Genomic DNA, 15000 nt, shown 5'->3' on the forward strand with positions numbered 1-15000 from the left:
GTGTGTGTGCCTGTGTGTGTGTGTGTGTGTGCGTGTGTGTGTGCCTGTGTGTTTGTGTATGTCCGTGCGTGTGTGTGTGTGCGTACGTGCATGCGTGTGTGTGTGCGTGCGTGGGTGCATGCTTGCTTTTGTGTGTGTGTGTGCGTGCGTGGAGGCGTGTATGCTTGTGTACGTGTGTGTGTGTGTATGCGTGTGTGTGTGTATGTACATGCGCGCGTGTGTGTGTGTATATATATGTGTGTTTGTATGTGTGCGTGCGTGTGTGTGTGTTTGTGTGTGTGTGTGTATGTGTGTGTGTGTGTGTGTGTGTCTGTGGGAGCGTGTGTGTACGTGTATTTGTGTGTGTGTGTGTATGTGAGTGTGTGTGTGCGCGCGTGTGTATGAATGTGTGTGTGCGTTGCTTTGTGTGAGTGTGTGCGTTGGTGCGCGTGTGTGTGTGTGTGTGCGTGTGTGTGTATATGTGTGTGCGTGTGCGCGCGGGCGCGCGTGTGTGTGTGTGTGTATATATGTGTATGATCGTGTGTGTGTGTGCGTGCTTTCGTGCGTGCGTGCGTGTCGGTATGTGTGTGCGCGTGCATGCATGCGTGAGTGCGTGCGTCGTGCGTGCATGCGTGCTTGTGCCTGCGTGCGTGTGCTTGCGTGTGTGTATGTGTGTGTGTGAGTGTTTGTGTATGCGCGTGCGTGCATGCGTGTGTGTGTATGTGTGTGCGTGCGTGACTGTATGCCTGTGCTCGCGCATGTGTGTGTGTGTGCGTGCGTGTGTGCGTGTGCGTGTGTGCTTGTGTGTGTGTAAGTGGTGTGTATGTGCGTGCGTATGTGCGTGCGTGTGTGTTTGTGTGTGTGTGTGCGTGCGTCCGTGCGTGCGTGCGTACGATGGTTTTTGCATGCGCGCGCGTGTGTGTGTGCGTTCGTGCGTGGGTGCGTGCCTGCGTACGTTGGAATTTGCATGCATGCGTGTGTGTGTCTGTATGCATGCTTCCTTGCATACGTACGTGTGTGTGTGTGCATGTGTGTATGTGTCTATGTGTCCGCGCGCGTGTGTGTGTGTGTGCGTGCGTGTGCGTGTGTGCGTGTATGTGTGTGTGTGTGTGTTTGTATGTGCGCGTGTGCGTGCATACGTGTGTTCGTATGTGTGTGTGTGTTTGCCCGTGCGTGTGTGCGTGCTTGCGTGTGTGCGTGTGTACGTGTGTGTGTGTGTGCATGCGTGTGTATGTGTGTGCATGCGTGTGTCTGTGTGTGTATGTGTGTATGTGTGTGTATGTGTGTGTGTGTGTATGTGCGCGCGTGTATGTGTACGTGTGTGTATGTGTGTATGTGTGTATGTGTGTGTGCGTGCATGCGTGCGTACGTGTGCGCGTGCGTGCGTTCGTGTGTGTGTTTGTGTGTGTGTGTGTGCGAGCATGCGTGCGTGTGTGTGTGTGTGCGAGTCTGTGTGAGTGTGTGTGTGCTTGTGTGTGTGTGTGTGCGTGAGTGCATGCGTGCGTGTTTGCGTGCGTGCGTGCGCGTGTGTGTGTGTGCGTGTTAGTGTGTGTGTATGTGTGTGCATGTGTGCGTGTGTGTGTGTGTGCGTGCGTGCGTACGTGCGTGCTTGCTTGCGTGCGTGCGTGTGTGTCTGTGGGCTTGCTTGCATGCGTGCGTGTGTGTCTGTGTGTGTGTGCGTGCGTGCGCGCACGTGTGTGTATATGTGTATGTGTATGTGTGTGCGCGTGCGTGCGTGTGCGTGTGTGTGTGCATGCTTGCATGCATGTGTGCGTGTGTGCGTGTGTGCATGTGTGTGTGTGTGCATGTATGTGTGCGCGTGTGTGTGTGTGCGTGCGTGTGCGTGTGTGCGTGTATGTGTGTGTGTATTTGTGTTTGTATGTGCGCGTGTGTGTGTATGTGCGTGTGTGCGTGCATACGTGTGTTCGTATGTGTGTGTGTGTGTGTTTGTCCGTGCGTGTGTGCGTGCTTGCGTGTGTGCGTGTGTACGTGTGTGTGTGTGTGAATGCGTGTGTATGTGTGTGCATGCGTGTGTCTGTGTGTGTATGTGTGTATGTGTGTGTATGTGTGTGTGTGTGTGCGTGCGTGTATGTGTACGTGTGTGTATGTGTGTATGTGTGTGTGCGTGCATGCGTGCGTACGTGTGCGCGTGCGTGCGTGCGTTCGTGTGTGTGTTTGTGTGTGTGTGTGTGTGTGTGTGCGAGCATGCGTGCGTGTGTGTGTGTGCGAGTCTGTGTGAGTGTGTGTGTGCTTGTGTGTGTGTGTGTGTGCGTGAGTGCATGCGTGCGTGTTTGCGTGCGTGCGTGCGCGTGTGTGTGTGTGTGTGTGCGTGTTAGTGTGTGTGTATGTGTGTGCGTGTGTGTGTGTGTGCGTGCGTGCGTACGTGCGTGCTTGCTTGCGTGCGTACGTGTGTGTCTGTGGGCTTGCTTGCATGCGTGCGTGTGTGTCTGTGTGTGTGTGCGTGCGTGCGTGCGCGTGTGTGTATATGTGTATGTGTATGTGTGTGCGCGTGCGTGCGTGTGCGTGTGTGTGTGCATGCTTGCATGCATGTGTGTGTGTGTGCGTGTGTGCATGTGTGTGTGTGTGCATGTATGTGTGTGTGTGTGTGTTAGTGCGTGCGTGCATGCGTGTGTGTGTGTGTGTATTTGTGTTTGTGTGTTTGTGTATGTGTGTATGTGCGTGTGTGCGTGCATACGTGTGTTCGTATGTGTGTGTGTGTGTGTGTTTGTCCGTGCGTGTGTGTGTGCTGGATTCTAATAAGTTTTGTTGATTCATGTGATTCATTATTTGTCTTTTATTATTGTGAAATTGTGGAAGCAATTAGAAATGATCAAGACACTTGTTTTCTTTCGAGCACAACTACATCCAAAAACAACTTACCTGTGAGCAGAGAGAGTATTTGTTAACCCCTTTGAGCCTAAACAGTTGAATCTCGGCTTGAAATAAAGCGAGATCTCAAAAATCTTTTTTTTACAACCCGGAAAAAATTGATTATTGTTCTTTTGCCGTAAAAAGTTAAGAGCATTCACTTAGGGTGTGGAAGAAATAAGTTGGGGAGAACGAAAAAGAATTGGTAAGTACCACAACTCTTGAAAAAGAAAAGAAAAACCGAGCAAGCATAGAAAAATATATGTATAGGAAATATAGAAAAGAAACATCTGTTTGTATATATGATGTGAAAGAAAAGAACAAAAAAATAAAAGAATGAAAATGAATGCTTGCTTGGAAGAAAAAAATAAAAATAGAGTTGTGGAATATGTGTTGTGAAGGTTACAAATAAGAAACAAATGAAACAAGTCGAGTAGTGTGAATATTACTGTGAATGTCTCTTTTGCATCGGCACTTTCGTTTCAATGGCCTTAGAAATGACCCTTGTTTGTTAACCTAACCAAGCTTCAACCAAAAAGCCCTTAGTGATCTTTATGCTTCCACAGTACCATTTTTAATTGTTAGACATTGTATGAATCTATTTGATATCTTCATTATTTGTTAGTGAGTGAGATTAGTCCCGCGGTTGCAAACGCGCAAAATCTTCATTCCTTATTCGAAGAGGAGAGATAGGATGATTCATTCAGAATAGTATTGTTGTAGATAGATAAATATTTTGCATTGCTATTTAAGTTTAAGTTCCTAGGTATTATTTTATTCGAACCGTTGGGAACTTGTATATGCGAATTTCGCTTGTGTTTGAGCCGTTTATCCAACTTCGGAGAAACCGTTTCTTAAAGCAAATCCTCTTGTCCTTCAAGAGGCATACTTTGCTTGAGGACAAGCAAGAATCTAGTTGGGGAGAGTTGTTAGATGCCCAAAAGTGCTTATTTGAGCTATCTATGTGGGCATCTTTCACTCTTTTTCCTTGCTAAAATTGTCAAAACCACATTTGTTTTACATGGAATGCATTACATTGATGAACAAGCTTGGTGTCTTTGATGTGTGTGTTATTGTGCAGGAAAGGCATGAATTAATTGATAATAAAGACACAAGAGAATTGGCAAAGGAACCAAAGCAAGCAAGCATTTCATCTGCCTGCTCGCTAGGCGAGACTGTGGCGAAGAATGGGTTCGCTAGGCGAGCTCCTGGCGAACAGCTCCAGTAAATTGGCAAATTAATTCGCTAGGCGAGCTCATGGCGAAGTTTGCAGCGAATTCATTCTGTTTTGATGAAAAGTGCAGCCAACACTCACTCGCTAGGCGAGGCTCTAGCGAGTCCCCAGCGAGCATTCCAGTAGCAAAACCTCTCAACCTCGCTGGGGCGAGCTTGAGGTGTTTCCATCGCTAGGCGAAGGTTTGTTCGCTAGGCGAACATGACAGTTCACCAACGCCCTGTTTTCTCTGGGCGCAGGGGCCTTTTGTGCTCATTTTGGACCTTCGCTAGGCGAGCCATTCTGCTCGCCTAGCGAACATGACAGTTCTGCACTTGTCTATAAGTAGCAGGTGCCACTTTTGGGCACCATACCTCATTTTTACCAACTTTTCCATTTTTTGTACTTTCTCCTAGATATTTTACAGCATTGCTTTGTGGGAGCTTTTATGCCCTAATTTCATTTCCCTTCATCTAGCAACCATCTTCCACAAAAAGAAGGTGGATTCCCATCCAACTTCGATTATTCGACTTGGATGTTGATCAACCCTCTTTCCTTACTTGCCGACCAAGCTACCATGAAAATGAGTAGCTAAGTCTTCCATTTGTCAAGGTTAGATGTAGGTGATTGCTAGCTTTGTGTGTAAATGTAAGGATCCTCATATGTAAACTCTTTAACGGTAAATATATGATGAAAACTTTGTTTCTATTTAAAACCCTTTGTGTTGGTATTTGATCGAGAGATGCTTACCGATTCTTGACCTAGGTTTTCATCCAAACTTGTTTGTTAGCTAGAGATAGTAACGAATGATTTTGTTCACCATAAGGTTGAACCAAAAAGTTGTCATTTTGATAGATTGTGTTCGAGAGAAACAATGGATCAAAATGGCAAAACTCACAATGGGTGTTCGAGAGAAACGCATTGAGAGGACCTTGTGAAATTATTTATCATCTAACGGAGTTTATAAGAGTGTTGACCGAGCAAATATATGCAAAGCAATGTAATCATTGAAACCTAACTTTGACAATATTTCTCATATTAATCAAAACATAACTTTTACCGCAATTAATTACTTTGTATGCAAGATAACTTGATTAAAACCAAAACCCTAGTGTTACATTAAGTTAAGATTAATTCAACCATTGAACGGCAGTGATATCTTACAATCTCTGTGGATACGATAACAAAAACCCGACACTTAAAAACTGTCTCAACAAAATGGCGCCGTTGCCGGGGATTGTAAATTGATATTGCGAGCATCGCAATGGTTGTTTAAGTTTTAGCTTGTGAATTTTTGACTTGTGCTTGTAATTTGTTTGGTTTAGTGTGCAGCTTACGTTTTATGCGAGGGCAAATCCCTGTGGACGAACTTCTTTTTGATCCTGAGATCGAGAGAACCGCAAGGAGGCTCAATAGCAAAACGAGACGTAGGAGGCAACAGGCTAGACAACGCCAAGAGCAAGGGGAAAGTTCTTCGACCACAAATCCACACCCATTCATACCAAACATGGAGCCACAACCACCACCACCTATTTCTACTCCATGTATCAATAGTCCAAGGAACACCGCTCAGTTTGCCAACCAAACAGGAAGGCAAGCTGAGATGAAGACGGGAACTCTGAATTTATTGTATGGGAGTCCATTCACCGGAATGGACCATGAAGACCCATTTGCTTTTCTCACAAAATTTTATGAGATAGCATTGGCTGCCGGAGTGGATCAGGCTCAGGAGCTTCCGTTGTTCAGACGATTGTTTCCCCACGCTTTGCTCGGTAAAGCAAAGGATTGGTATCTTGATCAAACACCTGCCGTAATGACCGACTGGAATGTGTTAGAAGAGAAATTCATTGAAAGATTTTTCTCTCATAACCGATTCATGGAATCAAAGACGGCCATCTCGGTGTTTTCTCAAGGAACCAGTGAATCTTTGAATGAAGCGTGGGAGAGATTCAAGTCCATGCTTAGGAAATGCAAAGGGCATGGATTTGATGAATTAACTCAAATCCATATCTTCAGAAATGGACTTCAACCAAACTGTAAGACGTTGTTGGATGCCACCTCGGGTGGCTCGTTGATGTCAAAAAGTGCCGAAGAAGCCACAAACATTATCAACCGTATGGCTTTGAATGATCTTCAAAGTCAAAGTCGTGGAAATTCTTTGAAGAAGGCGGGAGTGCTTGAGTTAGGGACGAATGATGCCATACTTGCCCAAAACAAGCTCATCTCACAACAAGTGGAACTCTTAACGCAACAAATCAAAGAGTTAAGAGAACCGTCAAAAGCTAAACAAATAGCTTGTTGTGAACTTTGTAAAGGTGAACATGACACCGGATTTTGTCCACCTCCCGGTTTTGACGAAGTAAATTACATGGCCAATCAACGGGACTATCAACCAAGACAACAACAACCTTATCAACCGCACCCCCAACAACAACAACAACAACAACAATTCCAACCTAGAAGCAACTATTATCATAACCAAGGTTATGGAGGTGGTTCTTCTAGCCGTCAAAACCCTCCCCAAAATTCGTATCAACCTCAACAACCGCCGGTCGTCAATTCTAAATTGGAAGAGACATTGACGCAATTCATGCAAATGTCAATGGCCAATCAAAAGAGTAATGACGCGGCCATAAAAAATCTTGAAACTCAAGTTGGGCAACTTGCCAAGCAACTCGCTGAACAACAAACCGGTCCTTCTTTTTCGGCTAATACGCAAACAAATCCTAAGGAGCATTGTAAGGCGATTATGACGAGAAGTGGAAGGGAGTTGGGTGGTGAAAATGAAAAAAGAGTGGAGAGTGAAAAAAGAGAGAAAGAGAAGGAGATTGAGGAGGAAATAGTGGATGAAAATGTTGATGGTGAAGTAGGAGTGTGGAGTGATGAGGAAGTAGTTGAAAATAATAAAAATAATGGTGAAGTTGAAAAAGAAAAAGGTGTGGAGATTGAGGAAAATAAAAATGATGAGGTAATAAGGGAGGTAGTGAAGAAGCCTAGATGGAAAAGTGCTAGAATTGCAAAGGGAAGGAGGTAGTGAGCGCTACTCCGGTCCAAAATCTTCCTTACCCTCATGCTCCTTCCAAAAGGGAAAATGAACGGCATTACGCCCGGTTCATGGATATTTTTAAGCAATTACAAATTAACATTCCGTTTGCTGAAGCTTTGGAACAAATGCCAAAGTATGCCAAATTCATGAAAGACATACTGACCAAAAAGCGGAGGTATACGGAACCGGAGACCATCGTCCTTGATGCGAGCTGTAGTGCCATCATTCAAAGGACGCTTCCTAAGAAAGAGGTTGATCCGGGAAGAGTTACATTGCCGGTTAAAATTGGTGATGTGTATGTCGGAAAGGGACTTATTGACTTGGGGTCGAGCATAAATCTTATACCTTTGTCAATTATCAAAAGGCTTGGCAACATCGAGATTAAGTCCATCCGAATGACATTACAATTGGCGGATAAGTCGACGACCCATCCTCATGGCGTAGCCCAAGATGTGTTGGTGAAGGTCGACAAATTCTTTTTCCCGGTGGATTTTATTGTAATTGATATGGAGGAAGATGATGATGCTCCGCTCATATTGGGCCGACCTTTCATGAAGACCGCAAGAATGATGATTGATGTTGATGACGGTTTAATGAAGGTGCGTGTTCAAAATGAGGAGGTCACATTTGATCTATTCGAGGCGATGAAGCATTCCAAAGACAGAAATGATAGCTTTCGCATCGATGTGATCGAAGACGCTATTATGGAAGTTTCAAAGCATATTCACGAGATATCTCCTATGGAGTTAGCTCTCGACGACTCATTGGAGGTTTTCACTGTTGAAGAGGAGCTAGCTCTTGAGGAATGCTTGAAGGAACTTGATAGCTTGGAAGACCTACAACCGTGGGAAGTAGAAGAAGAAAATTTGAAGAAGGAGGTAATTGACGAGAAAGCGCCAATTGAATTAAAAGAGTTACCTTCGACTTTGAAATATGTGTTTTTAGATGAGACCGAGGCAAAGCCGGTCATCATAAGCAACCTTTTGACTAAAGAAGAAGAAGCCCGTCTAATCATTGTGCTAAAAACCAATCAAGAAGCTATGGGTTGGACTCTTTCCGATCTTAAAGGAATTAGTCCATCCTATTGTATGCACAAGATTTTGATGGAAGAGGATTTCAAGCCGGTGGCTCAACCACAACGCCGCTTAAATCCTACGATGAAAGAGGTTGTAAGAAAGGAAGTGGTGAAGCTTTTGGATGCGGGAATGATTTACCCGATCTCGGATAGTCCGTGGGTTAGTCCCGTGCACGTGGTTCCGAAGAAGGGTGGAATGACCGTAATCCGTAATGACAAAGACGAATTGATCCCGACTAAAGTTGCAACGGGATGGAGAATGTGTATAGATTATAGACGGTTGAATACCGCGACTCGTAAGGACCATTTTCCACTCCCATTTATGGATCAAATGCTTGAAAGACTATCGGGCCAACAATACTACTGTTTTTTAGACGGCTACTCCGGGTACAACCAAATTGCGGTTGACCCGGTTGATCATGAGAAGACGGCTTTCACGTGTCCGTTTGGAGTGTTCGCATACAGAAAAATGCCTTTTGGGCTTTGCAATGCGCCTGCGACATTCCAACGATGTGTCCAAGCTATTTTTGCCGATCTGATAGAGAAAACAATGGAAGTCTTCATGGATGACTTCTCGGTGTTTGGTGGGACGTTTAGTCTATGCTTGGCAAATTTGAAGACGGTGTTGGAAAGGTGTGTGAAGACTAATTTGGTGTTAAATTGGGAAAAGTGTCACTTCATGGTGACCGAGGGGATTGTGCTAGGCCACAAAGTCTCTAAAAGGGGGCTTGAAGTGGATAGAGCTAAGGTTAATGTAATTGAAAAATTACCCCCTCCGGTCAATGTGAAGGGCATCCGTAGTTTTTTGGGGCACGCGGGATTCTACCGGCGCTTCATCAAGGACTTCTCAAAGGTGGCTAAGCCTTTGAGCAATTTACTCGCCAAAGATCAGGTATTTCTCTTCACCGACGATTGTTTGCAAGCTTTCGAGGTTTTAAAAGAAAAATTGGTTACCGCTCCAATAATAGTCGCTCCCGATTGGAATGAAAATTTTGAACTAATGTGTGACGCGAGTGACTATGCCGTTGGAGCGGTACTTGGCCAAAGAAAGGACAAAACTTTTCATGCGATACATTATGCGAGTAAGGTTCTTAACGAGGCTCAAATAAATTATGCCACAACGGAAAAAGAACTACTCGCAATAGTGTATGCGCTAGAAAAGTTTAGGTCCTATCTTATAGGGTCGAAAGTCGTTGTGTACACGACCACGCGGCGATTAAATATCTGCTAACCAAGCCGGATTCGAAGCAAAGGCTCATCCGTTGGATCCTCTTGTTACAAGAATTCGATGTCGAAATCAAAGACAAGAAGGGGTCGGAAAACTTGGTAGCGGATCATTTATCCCGCTTGGTGAATGTCGAGGTTACCGCATCTGAAAAGGAAATCCGGGAAGAATTTCCTGATGAAAAATTGTTTAAGGTTCAAGTTAGGCCGTGGTTTGCAGACTTTGCAAACCACAAGGCTAGTGGTTGTGTGCCGGCCGACCTAACTTCGAACCAAAAGAGGAAGTTCCTTTCGGATGCGAAGTATTATGTTTGGGATGACCCATACTTGTTTAAGTTGGGTAGCGATAACCTGTTAAGGAGATGCGTAACTGGTGATGAAGCCCAGAGCATCCTTTGGCATTGTCACAACTCGCCTTATGGCGGACATTATAATGGGGTTAGAACGGCCACTAAAATTCTTCAATCGGGATTTTATTGGCCAACTATTTTCAAAGACGCACATACCCATGCGCAAAGTTGTGACAGTTGCCAAAGAAGTGGTGGGATAGGTAAGAGAGATGAGATGCCTCTCCAAAATATCCAAGAAGTGGAAGTGTTCGATTGTTGGGGCATAGATTTTGTTGGACCTTTCCACCCTCTTACGGGAATGAGTACATGCTTGTAGCTGTTGATTATGTCTCAAAGTGGGTTGAGGCGATTGCCTCACCTCGGGCGGATGCCAAAACGGTGATCAAAATTTTAAAGAAAAACATCTTTTCCCATTTTGGAACCCCCCGAGTGTTGATAAGTGACGGAGGGTCACACTTTTGCAATGCACCTTTGGAAACAATTCTAAAACATTATGGTGTGTCGCATAGGGTGACAACTCCGTACCACCCTCAGGCTAACGGGCAAGCGGAGGTCTCTAATCGAGAGATTAAGAGAATCCTAGAAAAAACCGTGTCCAATTCTAAAAAAGAGTGGTCCCAAAAATTGGACGAAGCATTATGGGCCTACCGTACGGCCTTTAAAGCTCCAATTGGCCTAACTCCGTTTCAATTGGTATTTGGTAAAACTTGCCATTTGCCGGTTGAATTGGAGCACAAGGCCTTGTGGGCCCTAAAATTTCTAAATTTTGAACATGAGTTGGCCGGTAACAAAAGGAAAGTACAACTACTTGAGTTGGAGGAGATGCGCAATGCCGCATACCACTCAAGTTGGTTGTACAAGGAAAAAGCAAAGAAGTATCATGACAAGAAGATCCGTACCAAAGAATTTGTGCCCGGACAATTGGTCCTATTGTTCAACTCCCGGTTGAAGTTGTTTCCCGGGAAGTTGAAATCGAAATGGTCCGGGCCATTTCGGGTGAAAGAAGTAAAAGAGTACGGGGCCATTATCATTGAAGACATGGACGAGAAAGACAGTTGGACCGTGAATGGCCAACGATTGAAAGTGTATCTCGGCGGTCATGTGGATCGCGAGAGTTGTGCTCAGCCGCTCGATGCTCCTCTGTGAGCATCGCACCGTCGAGCTTAGCCGACGTTAAACAAGCGCTAGTTGGGAGGCACCCCAACATTGTAAGTATTATTTTGTTTTATGTTTAATGTTGTAGTGAGAACAGTGTGCTTATTCAGGCTGGATGACAAGCAAGTGCAGCATTTGCAAATGCACTTGCTGTCATGCTCGCTTGCAGCTCGCTAGGCGAGGCTGCAGCGAGCGCGCTCGCTGACTGCTCGCTAGGCGAGGCAGTAGCGAGCGCACCAGTACTGTTCTATTTAAATACCTCAGCAGAGCAGTTTTGCCCTTACCCTAAAAAAATCGTCTGAACTGCTCTGCTGAAGATTTCGTGCGTGGCTTCTCAAAATCTCTCCTTTGCATCTTTATCAACAACTCTTGTGTGTCGGTCGATTGCAAACTCTCCTAACTTCTCTTTTCCAAATCCGTATACCTAAAGGTTTGCCCTATTACATGTTTCTTTTTGTTGCACTATTAATTTCCAAACTTGAATAGCAAATAGGATAAGTGTGGTATGGAAACCTTGAGGTTGCATGTATTATTTTGGGAGTTTGCAATGTTTGGATTTAGGTTTTCAAATTGGGGATTTAATTTTAATTTAGGTTTTGCATGCAATTAGGCAATCCCCAATAGCATAGAACGATTCATTATCATGAGAAATTAGTAGGTTCTGTGTGGGAACCATTAAAGTACAGGTTTTGGGGAAAACATCTTTGAAAATGCAGAAAATCCCAAAACCCGTAAGGTTCGCTAGCAGCTCGCTAGGCGAACCTGGGGCGAGCGTTCGCTGCAACTTCGCTAGGCGAAGCAGCAGCGAACATGACAGTATTTTGATTTATGTTTTAATGGCTAATCTGTGTGTTGGTGTGTGTTGTTTCTTTGTATCTTTTGCAGATGGAGTCTAGATCTGGCGCTGGTAAGAAAAGAAAGGGAGCTGCACCTACTTCCAGGACCGTGCCGATTCAATTCGATACCGACAAGTTCGTCGGTCCAAAACAGGCCGCACGGTACATAGCTTTGGAGAAGCGAAAAATACTTCCTGAGAGGCGTTTTCTGATCAACCCACAAGGCACTTACAGAACTTTCACCGGGTTGATCGACGCCAAGAAGTGGGATAGGTTGATAAGTCCCTTGGAACACTACGACATTGCTACAGTGCGGGAGTTCTATGCTAACGCACTGCCCGACGACGACGAGCCCTTCACTTGGGTTTCTAGAGTTGCCGGGCGTGACATTCCTTTTGACCGGGATGCGATCAACCGAATCCTAGGGGAACCGCTCCAGCTGGGAGCTGATCAGAGAGACCAGTACCACACCGACCTCAGACTTCATCGAGATGTCGCTGCCATTACCGCCGACCTGCTTTTACCTGGGAGATCGGTTGAGCCGAACCCATCTGGGGTTCCTGTGAGATATCACCGGGAGGACATGACTCCCATGGCTCAGCTGATCCTACTTTTGGTTTTGACCAATATCCAGCCCAAATCACACACTTCTACTGTGCCGATCCCAGTGGCACATTTAGTCCATTCCATCCTCACAAATGTTGAGATTGATGTGGCGAGGATAATCGCCAACGAGCTGAAGACCGTCGTCGAGAGCGGGCTTAAGTCAGGGGCTCGTGTTAATTGTCCCTTGGCTTTCCCGTGTTTGATTATGAGCTTATGTGTTCAGGCTAGGGTCCGGCTTCCGTCTCGTGGGCAGGTTCGAATCCCGGCACCTATTGATGATAGGTATGTGGCTAAGTATTGTAGAGCTAAGACTTCTGGTGGCAGTGCAGCCTCAGGAAGTACTCGGGCTGCTGATGGTCCTAGTGCTTCTTCTCCCGGACTTGATCCGTACCTGAGGGCTGTTTGTGACTACAGTTTTGAGTGGATGGCAGCATCCCAACGAGCTATGATTGATATGCATAACAGTATGCAGAGGTTGGAGCTGCAAGGTAATGACCCCTCCGGTGCTCGAGCATTGTTAGCGCGTGAGCAGTTTATGCTTAACGCTAATTGGCCTGTGGACAGGCCAGTCTATGGTGAGGGGGTGGACGCTGAAGCTGAGAATGATGATGATGTTGATGATGAGGCTACCGGTTCTGAGGCCGGTAGCGAAGAGGAGTCCTGAGCCCTTTGTGGGTTAAGTTTTTGTATTTGTATTTCAGTTTTTATTATGTCATTTCCATTTGTATTTTTGAATTTTGTATTTTGACCATGGGTTGTACTATTGGGGTGTTTTGTCCCCCACGAACAAATTTTTATTTTTCAGTTAATGTTATTTAATTATGTTTTTAATTTTGTGTGTTTAATAAATTTTTGGTTGAATGAGTGGCAAACCCTTCTAGATTGGTTGCTCCTCAAGAAGTACCCAATGAAGGTGCATCCGAGCTTGGATGGCAATGATAAGAATAACAAGTGAATGAAGTCAAGATACATGGTTACCGTCGGCTAGAATTTTAGAATGCATTAGGAACTTTACTCTTTTTGGTAAATTGAATATTGTCTTTGTGCAACATAATTGAATGAATGTTTCATCTAGAACTTAAAACCACAAATTGTGAGGAAACCTCCATTGTTCACTTAAATGCTGGATTCTAATAAGTTTTGTTGATTCATGTGATTCATTATTTGTCTTTTATTATTGTGAAATTGTGGAAGCAATTAGAAATGATCAAGGCACTTGTTTTCTTTCGAGCACAACTACATCCAAAAACAACTTACCTGTGAGCAGAGAGAGTATTTGTTAACCCCTTTGAGCCTAAACAGTTGAATCTCGGCTTGAAATAAAGCGAGATCTCAAAAATCTTTTTTTTACAACCCGGAAAAAATTGATTATTGTTCTTTTGCCGTAAAAAGTTAAGAGCATTCACTTAGGGTGTGGAAGAAATAAGTTGGGGAGAACGAAAAAGAATTGGTAAGTACCACAACTCTTGAAAAAGAAAAGAAAAACCGAGCAAGCATAGAAAAATATATGTATAGGAAATATAGAAAAGAAACATCTGTTTGTATATATGATGTGAAAGAAAAGAACAAAAAATAAAAGAATGAAAATGAATGCTTGCTTGGAAGAAAAAAATAAAAATAGAGTTGTGGAATATGTGTTGTGAAGGTTACAAATAAGAAACAAATGAAACAAGTCGAGTAGTGTGAATATTACTGTGAATGTCTCTTTTGCATCGGCACTTTCGTTTCAATGGCCTTAGAAATGACCCTTGTTTGTTAACCTAACCAAGCTTCAACCGAAAAGCCCTTAGTGATCTTTATGCTTCCACAGTACCATTTTTAATTGTTAGACATTGTATGAATCTATTTGATATCTTCATTATTTGTTAGTGAGTGAGATTAGTCCCGCGGTTGCAAACGCGCAAAATCTTCATTCCTTATTCGAAGAGGAGAGATAGGATGATTCATTCAGAATAGTATTGTTGTAGATAGATAAATATTTTGCATTGCTATTTAAGTTTAAGTTCCTAGGTATTATTTTATTCGAACCGTTGGGAACTTGTATATGCGAATTTCGCTTGTGTTTGAGCCGTTTATCCAACTTCGGAGAAACCGTTTCTTAAAGCAAATCCTCTTGTCCTTCAAGAGGCATACTTTGCTTGAGGACAAGCAAGAATCTAGTTGGGGAGAGTTGTTAGATGCCCAAAAGTGCTTATTTGAGCTATCTATGTGGGCATCTTTCACTCTTTTTCCTTGCTAAAATTGTCAAAACCACATTTGTTTTACATGGAATGCATTACATTGATGAACAAGCTTGGTGCCTTTGATGTGTGTGTTATTGTGCAGGAAAGGCATGAATTAATTGATAATAAAGACACAAGAGAATTGGCAAAGGAACCAAAGCAAGCAAGCATTTCATCTGCCTGCTCGCTAGGCGAGACTGTTGCGAAGAATGGGTTCGCTAGGCGAGCTCCTGGCGAACAGCTCCAGTAAATTGGCAAATTAATTCGCTAGGCGAGCTCATGGCGAAGTTTGCAGCGAATTCATTCTGTTTTGGTGAAAAGTGCAGCCAACACTCACTCGCTAGGCGAGGCTCTAGCGAGTCCCCAGCGAGCATTCCAGTAGCAAAACCTCTCAACCTCGCTGGGGCGAGCTTGAGGTGTTTCCAT

The 15000-nt window shown here is 44.3% G+C and overlaps 1 pseudogene; it reads left to right on the forward strand.

Moving 5' to 3' along the window:
- Window positions 1-15000, forward strand: part of LOC127089604 (uncharacterized) — a 136536-nt pseudogene that overhangs the window by 98397 nt on the left and 23139 nt on the right.

This window comes from Lathyrus oleraceus, chromosome 1 (genome assembly GCF_024323335.1).
Source record: "Lathyrus oleraceus cultivar Zhongwan6 chromosome 1, CAAS_Psat_ZW6_1.0, whole genome shotgun sequence".
Classification (NCBI taxonomy): Eukaryota; Viridiplantae; Streptophyta; class Magnoliopsida; order Fabales; family Fabaceae; genus Lathyrus; species Lathyrus oleraceus.